The sequence below is a fragment of the Aquarana catesbeiana genome, linkage group LG03 (assembly GCF_042186555.1).
Source record: "Aquarana catesbeiana isolate 2022-GZ linkage group LG03, ASM4218655v1, whole genome shotgun sequence".
Taxonomy (NCBI): Eukaryota; Metazoa; Chordata; class Amphibia; order Anura; family Ranidae; genus Aquarana; species Aquarana catesbeiana.
The window spans coordinates 145,950,627-145,964,237 of NC_133326.1; positions in this window are offsets into that span (position 1 = coordinate 145,950,627).

Consider the following 13,611-nt stretch of genomic DNA (forward strand, 5'->3'; position numbering starts at 1 on the left):
ACTAATAGGATCAAATAGAACACCTGTAATTTTCTTCAGGTAGCTTTATATATTGTAACCAGACAAGCCTGCCTGTCAGTAGGAAGATAACAGGAACGGATCTAGCTGTACACTGTGAGCAGGACGCACTGTACTAAATGTAAATAGTCTAGCTGCCTGACCGTGGTACTAATAGGATCAAATAGAACACCTGTAATTTTCTTCAGGTAGCTTTATATACTGTAACCAGACAAGCCTGCCTGTCAGTAGGAAGATAACAGGAACGGATCTAGCTGTACACTGTGAGCAGGACGCACTGTACTAAATGTAAATAGTCTAGCTGCCTGACCGTGGTACTAATAGGATCAAATAGAACACCTGTAATTTTCTTCAGGTAGCTTTATATACTGTAACCAGACAAGCCTGCCTGTCAGTAGGAAGATAACAGGAACGGATCTAGCTGAACACTGTGAGCAGGACGCACTGTACTAAATGTAAATAGTCTAGCTGCCTGACCGTGGTACTAATAGGATCAAATAGAACACCTGTAATTTTCTTCAGGTAGCTTTATATACTGTAACCAGACAAGCCTGCCTGTCAGTAGGAAGATAACAGGAACGGATCTAGCTGAACACTGTGAGCAGGACGCACTGCACTAAATGTAAATAGTCTAGAAGATAACAGGAACGGATCTAGCTGAACACTGTGAGCAGGACGCACTGCACTAAATGTAAATAGTCTAGAAGATAACAGGAACGGATCTAGCTGAACACTGTGAGCAGGACGCACTGCACTAAATGTAAATAGCAGGAACGGATCTAGCTGAACACTGTGAGCAGGACGCACTGCACTAAATGTAAATAGTCTAGAAGATAACAGGAACGGATCTAGCTGAACACTGTGAGCAGGACGCACTGCACTAAATGTAAATAGCAGGAACGGCTCTAGCTGAACACTGTGAGCAGGACGCACTGCACTAAATGTAAATAGCAGGAACGGATCTAGCTGAACACTGTGAGCAGGACGCACTGCACTAAATGTAAATAACAGGAACGGATCTAGCTGAACACTGTGAGCAGGACGCACTGCACTAAATGTAAATAGTCTAGAAGATAACAGGAACGGATCTAGCTGAACACTGTGAGCAGGACGCACTGCACTAAAAGTAAATAGCAGGAACGGATCTAGCTGAACACTGTGAGCAGGACGCACTGCACTAAATGTAAATAGCAGGAACGGATCTAGCTGAACACTGTGAGCAGGACGCACTGCACTAAATGTAAATAGCAGGAACGGATCTAGCTGAACACTGTGAGCAGGACGCACTGCACTAAATGTAAATAACAGGAACGGATCTAGATGAACACTGTGAGCAGGACGCACTGCACTAAATGTAAATAGCAGGAACGGATCTAGCTGAACACTGTGAGCAGGACGCACTGCACTAAATGTAAATAGCAGGAACGGATCTAGCTGAACACTGTGAGCAGGACGCACTGCACTAAATGTAAATAGTCTAGAAGATAACAGGAACGGATCTAGCTGAACACTGTGAGCAGGACGCACTGCACTAAATGTAAATAGCAGGAACAGATCTAGCTGAACACTGTGAGCAGGACGCACTGCATTAAATGTAAATAGTCTAGATAGAAGATAACAGGAACGGATCTAGCTAAACTGAATACAGTGTATATATATATATATATGCAACACCTGGGATGCATATATATACACAATACACTGTAAGTGCAGCTAACTGACTGACTGTTCTGCCTAATCTATCTAACTCAAATCAAATGACACTGTCTCTCTCTCTCTCTATCTCTCAGCACACCGGAACACACACTACACAGGGCCGCCGTGCAGGCGGCCTTATATAGTGTGGGGTGTGTACTAAATCCCCTGAGCCATAATTGGCCAAAGCCACCCTGGCTTTGGCCAATTACAGCTCTCTCTACTGACGGCGCTGTGATTGGCCAAGCATGCGGGTCATAGTGCATGCTTGGCCAATCATCAGCCAGCAATGCACTGCGATGCCGCAGTGAATTATGGGCCGTGACGCGCCACACGAATTTAGCGCGAACGGCCCATATCGTTCGCAATTCGGCGAACGGGCGAACAGCCGATGTTCGAGTCGAACATGGGTTCGACTCGAACACGAAGCTCATCCCTAATGTATATGTATTTTTTTATTCTGTATGTGTGTATGTATATATAGATGTGTATATATATATATATATATATATATATATATATATATATATATATATATATATATGTATACATTTTTTATTTTTTATTATTTATTTATTTATTTATTTATTTTCATAGCATTATATTTCCTCCTCCTTTTTTGTTTCTCAAGATAAAATTGTGAAATAACAAAATTTTTATTTTGAATTTAAGTTCCCTTTTTATAGTACTTTTTATTTTAGAAACATGGTGTTATAAGCGTTCAGATAATATTTTTACTTTCTGAGCACCTAAATGGTCCCTAATGTATGGTGGACTGATTAAGTTAGCATGTATGTATGTATAGGTATGTATGTAGGTGTATGTATGTGTATATGTATGTATGTATATATATATATATATATGTATGTATATATATATATATATATATATATATATATATATATATATATATGTGTGTGTATGTGTGTATATATATATATGTGTGTGTGTGTATACAAATTTTTGTTCAGTGTATATATATACACATTTTTTATTTTTTATTTATTTTTTATTTATTTTTATATTATTATATTTCCTCCTCCTTTTTTTTTGTTTCTCAATGTAAAACTGTGAAACAACCACCAAGGATGGAAAATCTTCCTTTAACTGAAGTTTATTTAAAATTCTTCATTAATTTGATATATACAGTTTTTGAGTAGTCTTAATTTCAGTTTAAATTACATTTCTTTGGTCACCCCAATAGGAAGGAAAGGGTTTCCTATCCTTTTCTATTGGTTGGACATCCAAATATGTTTCTGATATTACTGCACTCCTTTATACCCATTCAATTTTTTCCCATACGCTTTATATTTAATATAAATATGTACCCTTCAAAATAATAGACATTACCAATTATATGAAACTCGGGCTCTTAAATTTACAATTTTATACTTTACAATCTTCATATTTTTGTGATAAATTTTCTTTCTTTTTAAGGCGGATTCCCCCATGCACGGAAATCACATGTGCCTCACCATGCCTTCCTCGGATTCCCATAGTAATATATGGGGACCAGACGAAGGCCTCCTTTCCCCTGTTGGGAAGTCCTTGACCCCAACTCGGGTATTCTTCGAATCTACTTACATTTGTACTATACTCAAATGCTTTATAATTTTTATTGTCTCTTATTTCCTGTCTAAGTTATCCTACTATGGATCTGGCTATCTATCTCTTTGTTTCAAATCCGCGCAGGTCAGGCCGAATAGTCGCTGCACCCAGACAACTGGTAAGCGCATACTCTTGTTCCAATTACCATGGCTCCTTTAAATATTTTATCTCTGAATGTCCAGGGTCTTAATGTGCCTCAGAAACGAGTAAAAGCCTTTCGGTCATTTCAGTCTAAAAAAGCACACATTGTATGTCTACAAGAGACTCACTTTACCCCGACTTCAACCCCTAAATTTTTTAGTACTTCTTATCCCCAAGTTTACACCGCCTCGGCGCTCACTAAAAAACGTGGAACTCTCATTGCGTTTCATCGCTCTACCCCATTTACCTTACATTCAGAAATTAAAGACCCTGAGGGTCGCTACCTAATTCTAATGGGATACATTATGGACACAGCTGTAACGGTGGTCTCATACTATGCACCAAATTATCGTCCTGTACCCTTTCTATCGCACCTATTTAATATCATTAACACCCACAAAATGGGATCAATTTTTATATGTGGGGACTCCAACCAGGTCCTCCTTCCATTTCTTGACAAAACCCCTTATACCCCACCACGAACACAAGATGCTAGGTCTTTATCTCAACTTCTTTCTAGGCACAATTTGATTGACTCTTGGAGAGAATCTAATCCAGCTAAAAGAAATTATACATATTTTTCTAATCCACATCAAACTTTTAGTCGCATAGACCATATCTTTGTAACAATAGGGATGGTTCCTGAAGTAATTTTATCTAAAATTATCCCTATACCCTGGTCAGATCACAATGCAGTTTATACCTCGGTGGCTTCTACTATACCCAAGGGGCACGACCCTTCATGGTATCTTCCAGATGTGCTACTTAAACACCCCTCCCACTGTTTAACAATCCAACAGGCTCTAAATGACTACGTAGAACATAACACAAGTGACGAAATCTCCTCACTCACAATTTGGGAGGCACACAAACCAGTTCTGAGAGGAATACTTCAGCAACAAGCAGGTATACTCAAACGGGATCATGTAAAATTGGCTAGACAATTAGAAACTGAATTTAATGCATCATTCGTAGCTTTTCAAAACAATCCTAACCAGAAAGGGAAAATTCGCTTAGAGAAAGCCCGCCTAGAATATAATCTTTTCTTAACTGAATCTGCTGACAAATCCCTCAGGAAAACTAAGCATATGTTTTATAAGAATTCCAATAAACCAAGTACTCTCATGGCAAGGGCACTAAAGTCTATCAACAAATCTTATAAACCTATTAGATTTAAAATAGCAGACAATGTATACACCAGTAATCCTCTTAAAATCGTACAAAAATTTAGCTCTCATTTGAAAACTCTATACACAGAGACAAATAAAACTAACATTGAGGAAGCTGATGCCTTTTTTTCACGTATCAACCTACCCAAAATGACGGAATCCCAAAAATTGTCAATAGAAAAACCCATAACTAGCGATGAAGTAGCAGAGGCTATTAAAACATTAAAAATAAATAAAAGGCCGGGACCAGACGGATTCACAGCCCTTTATTATCGAACTTTTACAGACATTATCTCACCTATGCTTGTTGAAGCGTTTAATGACCTATTAAATAATAAATCCTTTAGACAAGAATCATTATTGGCAATCATCTGCATGATTCCTAAACCTCACTCAGATGATTCTCTATGTACAAATTATCGCCCCATATCCATGTTGAACAAGGACATTAAAGTGTTGGCAAAAATTCTAGCAGCCCGCCTTAATATGATCATTGGTACCCTCGTACATCGTGACCAAGTAGGCTTCATGCCCTCCCGACAGGCAAGTGACAATGTACGAAGAGCAACCCTCTTGGCACACATAGCTAAAAAACGTCACATACCTGTTTGCTTTCTCTCACTTGACATAAAGAAGTCTTTCGATTCTATTGCATGGCCTTACTTGAATTATACCTTGCAGAAATGGGGATTCGGTCCAAATTTTATAAATTGGATTACGGCTCTATATAACAAACCTAAAGCGTATGTCAAATACGCAGGTTATAAATCTGACTTCTTCAACATTGAGAGAGGCACAAGACAAGGATGTCCCCTAATCCAATTAATATTCGCCCTCCTAATAGAACCACTCGCACTAGTAATTAGATCTGACCCCACTATAACAGGGATAGAAATGGGAGGATTTCAACATAAGCTCTGTTTGTTTGCAGACGATATCCTCCTATTTCTTTCATCTCCACAAGTGTCAGGTCCAAACCTAATCCCAATTCTCAATAAATTTGCTAACATTTCTGGTTTATACATAAACCCTAAAAAATGTTTAGCATTGAACATATCTCTTTCTAACATTGAACTGACTTCAGCTAAAATTAGTCTTCCTTTCACATGGTCGAACAGATCAATCCCATACTTAGGCATACATCTTACAGCATCATTAGCAGATCTATTTTCAGTTAATTACCCTCCAATTTTAAAACAATTATCAAACTTAATGAAATCATGGTCTCATCTTCCATTATCGTGGTTCGGAAGAATCAATGCGGTAAAAATGACGATACTACCGAAATTACTGTACTTATTTAGAGTATTACCAATTCCTATTCCAGCTTATCACCTAAGAATATTACAAAGGAAAACATCATCATACATATGGGGTTCCTCCAAACCACGCATACAACTACATACACTATATCTCCCAAAAGCAAACGGAGGCCTAGGTTGCCCTAATTTTGCTTATTACTATAGGGCTGCACACATAGCAAGCCTGGCTAAATATCATGCGTATCAGGAGACCCCTTTATGGGTACATATTGAAGCCACAGAATGCGATCCTATTCCAATATCAAACTTACTATGGATCACTCCAAAAGATCGCATAGACCTAAAGAATCCAATTACTAAACACTACATTTCCCTTTGGGATAGATTCAAAAAGAATAAACATTTACAATCATCTCATAACCCGATGTTGTCATTCTATAAAAATCTTGCTTTCTATCCAGCATGGATATTCCCTAATTCCTTTAAAGAATGGGTATCTAGAGACATACTGTGTATGTATAAATTTGTACATTCCTCATCATTCATCCCTTTTCCAACTCTTTGTGAGAGATATGGTCTACCGCAGTCGGAATTATTTAGATACTTCCAAATTAAAAATTTCTTTGCACCCTTAGTGTCTACCACATCCCCATTAACACATATGACTAGTTTCGAAGAAGTTTGTAAAAAAGATCCGCATGCTAGAGGCACAATCTCTACTATATATTCTCACCTGCTGGTTCATTCCAGTAAAGACAAATTATCCTATGTCCAGAAATGGGAAGAGCACCTTGAGCGTACTTTTGATAATTCAGATTGGAAACAAATATGGTCAACAACAAAAACAGCTTCCCCTAATATATTGGCGGTTGAGGCTAATTATAAAGTTTTAACACGCTGGTATCTAGTACCTACTAGAGTAGCAAAATATGTGCAAAATTATTCGGCGCAATGTTTTCGGGGTTGTTTGGACCCTGGCACATACCTTCATATCTGGTGGTCGTGTCCATTAGCTCAAATATTCTGGAGGGGAATATTTAACATTGCAACTAACCTTATTGGGAAAACAATCCCTTTCGATCCAGCAATGGCTCTTCTCAACTTAAAACCTGAATTCATAACGCATACCCAATTCAAATTGTTGGTATATCTCTTCACAGCAGCTAAACAGACTTTAGCAAAATCTTGGAAATCACCAACATTAGATATAAATGAAGCAAAAGCTAAAATGAATTACTATATGACTCATGCCAAGATGATAGCTATAGAATTGGACACGTTCCCCAGATTTGAGGTAATATGGCAGCCTTGGATTACATATTCCATGCCAACCCTAGACAAGAGTGTTCTACTGCCATGGTAGTTGTGATAACATGATATAGGCTATATTTCAGCCCTAGTTGTTGTGGTGACTTTCGGCCTGACCTCGCGGATTCTTTCCCTTAACCTTCTTCTCTTCTCCCCTTCCTACTATACTTTCTATCCTTTCTTTTCCTTATACTATATTATTCTATGATATTGAAGCTCTAATTGATATTTAAATAATAATCTCAATTATTGTCTAGAAATAGAAATAAAACAAGGCAAACGATGTAGCAGAACTTACATAACTCATTTAATTCTATTCTTTTGAAATGGACAAAGACTCCAAAGTTCTTTTTCTCTCCTATTTCTTTATTTCCTTTTAAAATATATTGCCTTGTGTTAGAATATATTGTCTTGTTTTACGATATTATTAATGAATTAACTATTCTTTAATTGTAAACGAGCTTCCTTATACTGAATGTATGTTATTATTCAATGTTATCTGTACATAATCTCCGTACTCAATAAAACTATTTTGACAAGGAAAACTTGGGGGACAGGGGAAGGGGGGGAGGGGAATGGGGGATAGGGATCACCATTTCACATCATAGAAAATCATAGAAAATTTCCCGCCTCTGCGACCCTGGCCTGGACTGACTGACCCTCAATTAAATGCTTCATTCTTTCCACTGACCACCCATGTACAGGGCATCCTTCCTCTCACTGAACAAAGATTCAAGGTGGCACATCTCTTACTGATCTTAGTGTAAGGGTGCCATCTCCTTCTGACCGCCAATATAGTGGGGCACCTTTCTCACTGACCAGCAATTCAAGACCTTTTATTGTACATCAATGTAAGAAGGTGTTCCTTCACTGACCAACAATGCAAGATCGTCTGTCTGTGCTACTTTTCTATACGTCATTATCATATTTAATTTTGTAATCATTTCTGAAAATTGTATAATATAGAGCAAAGGGATGTTAAAAATAATCCACTTTGAGTGTTTTATAGTTTAGGTATTCCACATTCTTTATTCTTTTTTTTTCAATTATTATTATGATTATTGGTATAATATCTACAACCTACTGAGATTGTTATTGTACCTTGGGTTGGAGGTATACATTTTAGCATAGGTTCTTTGAGACTTGAATATTAGTTTAAGGGTTCCTTTGGAGTAAAATAGTTGAGAAAAGCTGGTTTAGGAACTATGCTTGGCAAAACGTTCACTGCATTGATCCTTCTTGTGAACAGTTTCCCTCATATGTGAAAAAACTGGTAAGCTATTGTGCTAAAAAGGACAGATCTCAACAACACTAAAGGCCCATTTACATCTATTGCCCCATACACACGGTCGGATTTTCCGATGGAAAATGTGTGATAGGACCTTGTTGTCGGAAATTCTGACCGTGTGTAGGCTCCATCACACATTTTCCATCGGATTTTCCGACACACAAAGTTTGAGAGCAGGATATAAAATTTTCCGACAACAAAATCCGTTGTCGGAAATTCCGATCGTGTGTACACAAATCCGACGGACAAAGTGCCACGCATGCTCAGAATAAATAAAGAGATGAAAGCTATTGGCCACTGCCCCGTTTATAGTCCCGATGTACGTGTTTTACGTCACCGCGTTTAGAACGATCAGATTTTCCGACAACTTTGTGTGACCGTGTGTATGCAAGACAAGTTTGAGCCAACATCCGTCGGAAAAAATCCTAGGATTTTGTTGTCGGAATGTCCGAACAAAGTCCAACCGTGTGTACGGGGCATTAGTGTTTAAATGCATGAATGAATGTGAATTACTAACCATTGCTTTAGATTCTGCAATTCCCATCCATGCAATGTGTTGATGTGCATCAAATTTTTTGTGCCATAGTTTACATTTGTACTAGATGTTGATGTGCATTGGTGCTTTTTTATGCACTAACACACATTTTAGGGCATATTGAAATATAACTAAATGCAAAACTTTGTTTGTTTCGGATAGAGTGAAGAGGGTCAAAGTTTAAGAAAATTCCAAATTTTAAATTGTCACCAGAACAGGAATTAGAGGGGAATTCTTCCAATTGGAACATTAGTCCTGGTGACCCTGGTGACAATAAGGGATTTCTCTAACTTTGCACAGATTTCCTCTCACCTCCTGTTGTGGCTATAGGATGGGACATGAAGGAAAATCTTCTCAATGGGACACAGAAAGCAAAAAAAAAAAGAAAAGAAAACTGTATTGGCTTTAGTTCTACTTTAGTGACAATGGCAGTGCAAATTCCATGAATTGTTAATAAAACACTTAAAAACTGTGGAAAATTTGCATGGATCAATTTATGTTTCTGAAAGCCCTACCCCATGTGAATGTCACATGTTTGCTTAACCGAAATCCATTTAAGTAATCCATAGATGGATCAAAATACGACTTGTGTACAACCAGCCTGTCAGGTTTTTCCTGAATGATCAGTGCTGCCGGCTATAGCCAGCAACACTTACCATTGTATTCTGACAGTGGGGAAGGCTCCCCGCTGTCAGAATACCAGCAATGGTGGATGAGGAAATTGAGGCATTTTCTTCCATTCAACCCGCTGGTATGTGCTGCCTTAGTGTCTGCCCTCAACAGGCATAACTAAAATGCCCTCTCTTAGCAGTGATAGCCTTATCATAGCAACAGACTCCTCTGCCTCAAAGCCCTCCTGCCTCCAGTGAAGGTACAGTACTGTGCAAAAGTTTTAGGCAGGTGTAAAAAAAGGCTGTAAATCAAGATTGTTTTCAGAAATAGAATTGTTATTAGTTTATTTTTATCAGTTAACAAAATGGAAAGTAAATGAACAGAAGAGAAATCCAAATCAAATCAATATTTGGTGTAACCACTCTTTGCCTTCAAAACAGCATTAACTCTTCTAGGTACGCTTGCACACAGTTTTTGAAAGAACTTGGCAAGATGTTCACCAATATGTTCCAAACATCTTGGAGAACTAACTACAGAACTTCTGTGGATGTAGGCTGCCTCAAATCCTTTTGAGGACATCAAATGATGTTGATATCAGGGCTCTGTGGGAGCCAAACCATCACATCCAGGACTCCTTGTTCTTTACGCTGAAGATATTTCTGAATGACATCAACTATATGTTTGGGGTCGTTGTCCTGCTGCAGAATACATTTGGGGCCAATCACAAGCCTACCTCATAGATAAGTATCGGTCAGTATTTCTCAGCATTGAGGATACCATTGATCCTGACCAAATCTCCAACTTCATTTGCAGAAATGCAGCTCCAACTTGCAAGGAACTTCCACCATGCTTCACTGTTGCCTGAAGACACTCTTTATTGTACCGTTCTCCAGCCCTTTGATGAACAAACAGACTCAGCCAAATATTTCAAATTTTGACTCATCAGTCCAGAGCACCTGCTGCCATTTTTCTGCACCCCAGTTCCTATGTTTTCATGCATAGTTGAGTCACTTAGTCTTGTTTCCACATCGGAGGTATGGCTTTTTGGCCGCAATTCTTCCATGAGAACTACTTCTGGCCAGACTTCTCTGGACAGTAGATGGGTGTACCTTGGTCCCACTGGTTTTCACCAGTTCTGTGCTGATGGCACTGCTAGACATCTTCTGATGCCGAAGGGAAGTAAGCATGATGTGTCTTTCATCTGCTGCATTACGTTTCCCTGGCTAAGGTCCTTAAGGTTAATACTACGTCCTGTGAGCCACCAGTAATTAATAGACCATACAGGTCTCAAAACCAATACCTCTATATTGAATTAGCCGCTAGCGTTACACATGTCTCATAAATCATGCACAAGGTCAATATAAAATATATATATAAATACGCTGCACTATCCAAAATATATAATCCAGCATAAAGTGCTAAATGTGCAATACATGCAATATTAAATAAAGTGCTAAATATGCAATATATGCAATATAAAATAAAGTGATAATGTGTCTATACGTGAACAACTCTGTGATAACATATAAATATATATTATATATATTGCATATAATCAAAAATGCTTGAAAAAAATTGCAGAAAAAATAATCGTAGAATAATACAAAAAAAAATACATAACAGTGAAATGCACTAAATAAAATATAAAGTACTATATATTATAGTGCAATAATCATTGTGCAATAATTAAAATAGTCCACAAGTGCTCCAAAAATCCATGTGATTCAGTGAAATGCCAAAAATAAGATGCTGTGTCCACTGATACCACTGATGTCAGCTGATACAAAGACCAGATATACCGAGGTTAAAAGTCGCATTCCTTTGAGGCACAGTGACATATGATCAACTCAGGATCCCAGATGCACCATAGAACCCTTTAGTGGTTCAAAGGCATATTTTGACCAAGCCTAGAAGCAAGGTCATACGCCCTAAGGTGAGCAGATATCACCTAGGGGGGAGCACTTGTGTGTGGACACAGCATCTTATTTTTGGCATTTCACTGAATCGCATGGATTTTTGGAGCAATTATGGACTATTTTAATTATTGCACAATGATTATTGCACTATAATATATAGTACTTTATATTTTATTTAGTGCATTTCACTGTTATGTATTTTTCATTTGTATTATTCTGCAATTATTTTTTCTGCGATTTTTTCAAGAATTTTTGATTATATGCAATATATATTATATATATTTATATTTATATGTTATCTCAGAGTTGTTCGCGTATAGGCACATTGCCACTTTATTTTATATTGCATATATTGCATATTTAGCACTTTATTTAATATTGCATGTATTGCACATTTAGCACTTTATGCTGGATTATATATTTTGGATAGCGCAGTGTATTTATATATATTTTATAAGGTCCTTAAGGTTGCCCGTTTCTTTTTGCTTCTTCAAAAGGGCTTGAACAGCACATCTTGAAACCCCAGTCTGCTTTGAAATCTTTGCCTGGGAGAGACCTTGCTGATACAGTATAACTACCTTGTGTGCTCAGTCTTGCCATGGTGTATGACCTGTGACATGAAAAGGTCTTCCACAACCTCAGCTTAGTAGGAGAGTTTGCCTGTTCCTCACTCAGTTTTAATCCTTTTAAACAGCTGTTTCTGTTTCAGTTAATGACTATTTAAACCTACATATGAAATTGATGATCATTAGCTCCTGCTTCGTATAATTGGTTAATCGTACACTGGACTCTAATCCCACAAAATCCCTGACTTTGTGCAAGTGTACAAAGTGTGCAATTGTAGGAATGTATGCTGGTTTGAAGCCAAAGGGTAGTCACACCATATATTGATTTGATTTAGATTTTTCTTCTGTTCACACACTTTACATTTTGTAAAGTGATAAAAATAAACAATTAAAATATATATTTTTGAAAGCATTCTTACTTTACAGCATTTCTTCACATCTGTCTTTTGCACAGTACTGTACATCATACGCTCAGTATGAACTTCCCATGTTTGTGACATGTTTACTTTGTGTGTACAAAGTATTTAAAAAGATGAGGATAAAATTATACATATACAGTTCAGACCCCATGTTTTTTGTTTTTTTTTTTCATTTCAGTACTTCAATATGTATGCCTTGTTTTTTTTTTTTTAATATTTGTGTTACAAGCTAAATCGCACTTAGTGAACATAGAACCCTGTGACTTTATTAAAGGAAAGGTTAAAAGAGGCAGCTCTCTTTACAACGTCGACATTCTATTTTGGTGCTGTTACATTCGTCATATGCTGTCATTCACTTATCTCTCAAATGACATACACTGTGATTCCAGTAGCTGGACATTTTCTGTTTGAAGAATAATGCTACTAATGGATGCAAATGAATTACGAGAAATCACAAGTGTGTTATCTGACTCAGAGTGTTAAGCAGGTTTCATCAGCCACAGATCATATTGGTATTTGTTAAAATGATCATGGTGTTAATTCATTTTAACTGCAATTGTCAGTGAAATTTAAAATTATTGTTTTGCTACTCATTTCCCAAATCACAAGCATAATTAAAAGTAGATGTTTAATTCTAAACCTAACAAAAAGATTTGTGTTCCTGTTATGACTCATTTTACCATCATCAGTGTCTTAGTCATAACATAAGTGGTATCTAAAGGATTACAGCCAAAGTATTTTTCTACTTCACATGTAAAACCCTTTTAGTGACCTTCCATTCTGTGTGTGTCTTGTATGTTCCTGACTTCTTTTTAATTGTGAAATAAAAGCACAGTCAAGCACTTGTAACCTGACTCTCCCGCCAATGTGTTGTCTCCCTCACTTGGTAAGTTATTGCATTTTTTTTTTCATTTTTGCCAGGAGCTCGACTATTATTGTAGTGATTTACAGTGAATGTACAAAGCTTTGAATCTTTTAAAGCCTTTTAAATGTACAAAACCTTGAATCTTGTGAATCATTAGCTTTTGTCCCATAGAGAAATCCCGTAGAGAAATCACAAGCATTAAGCTGCTT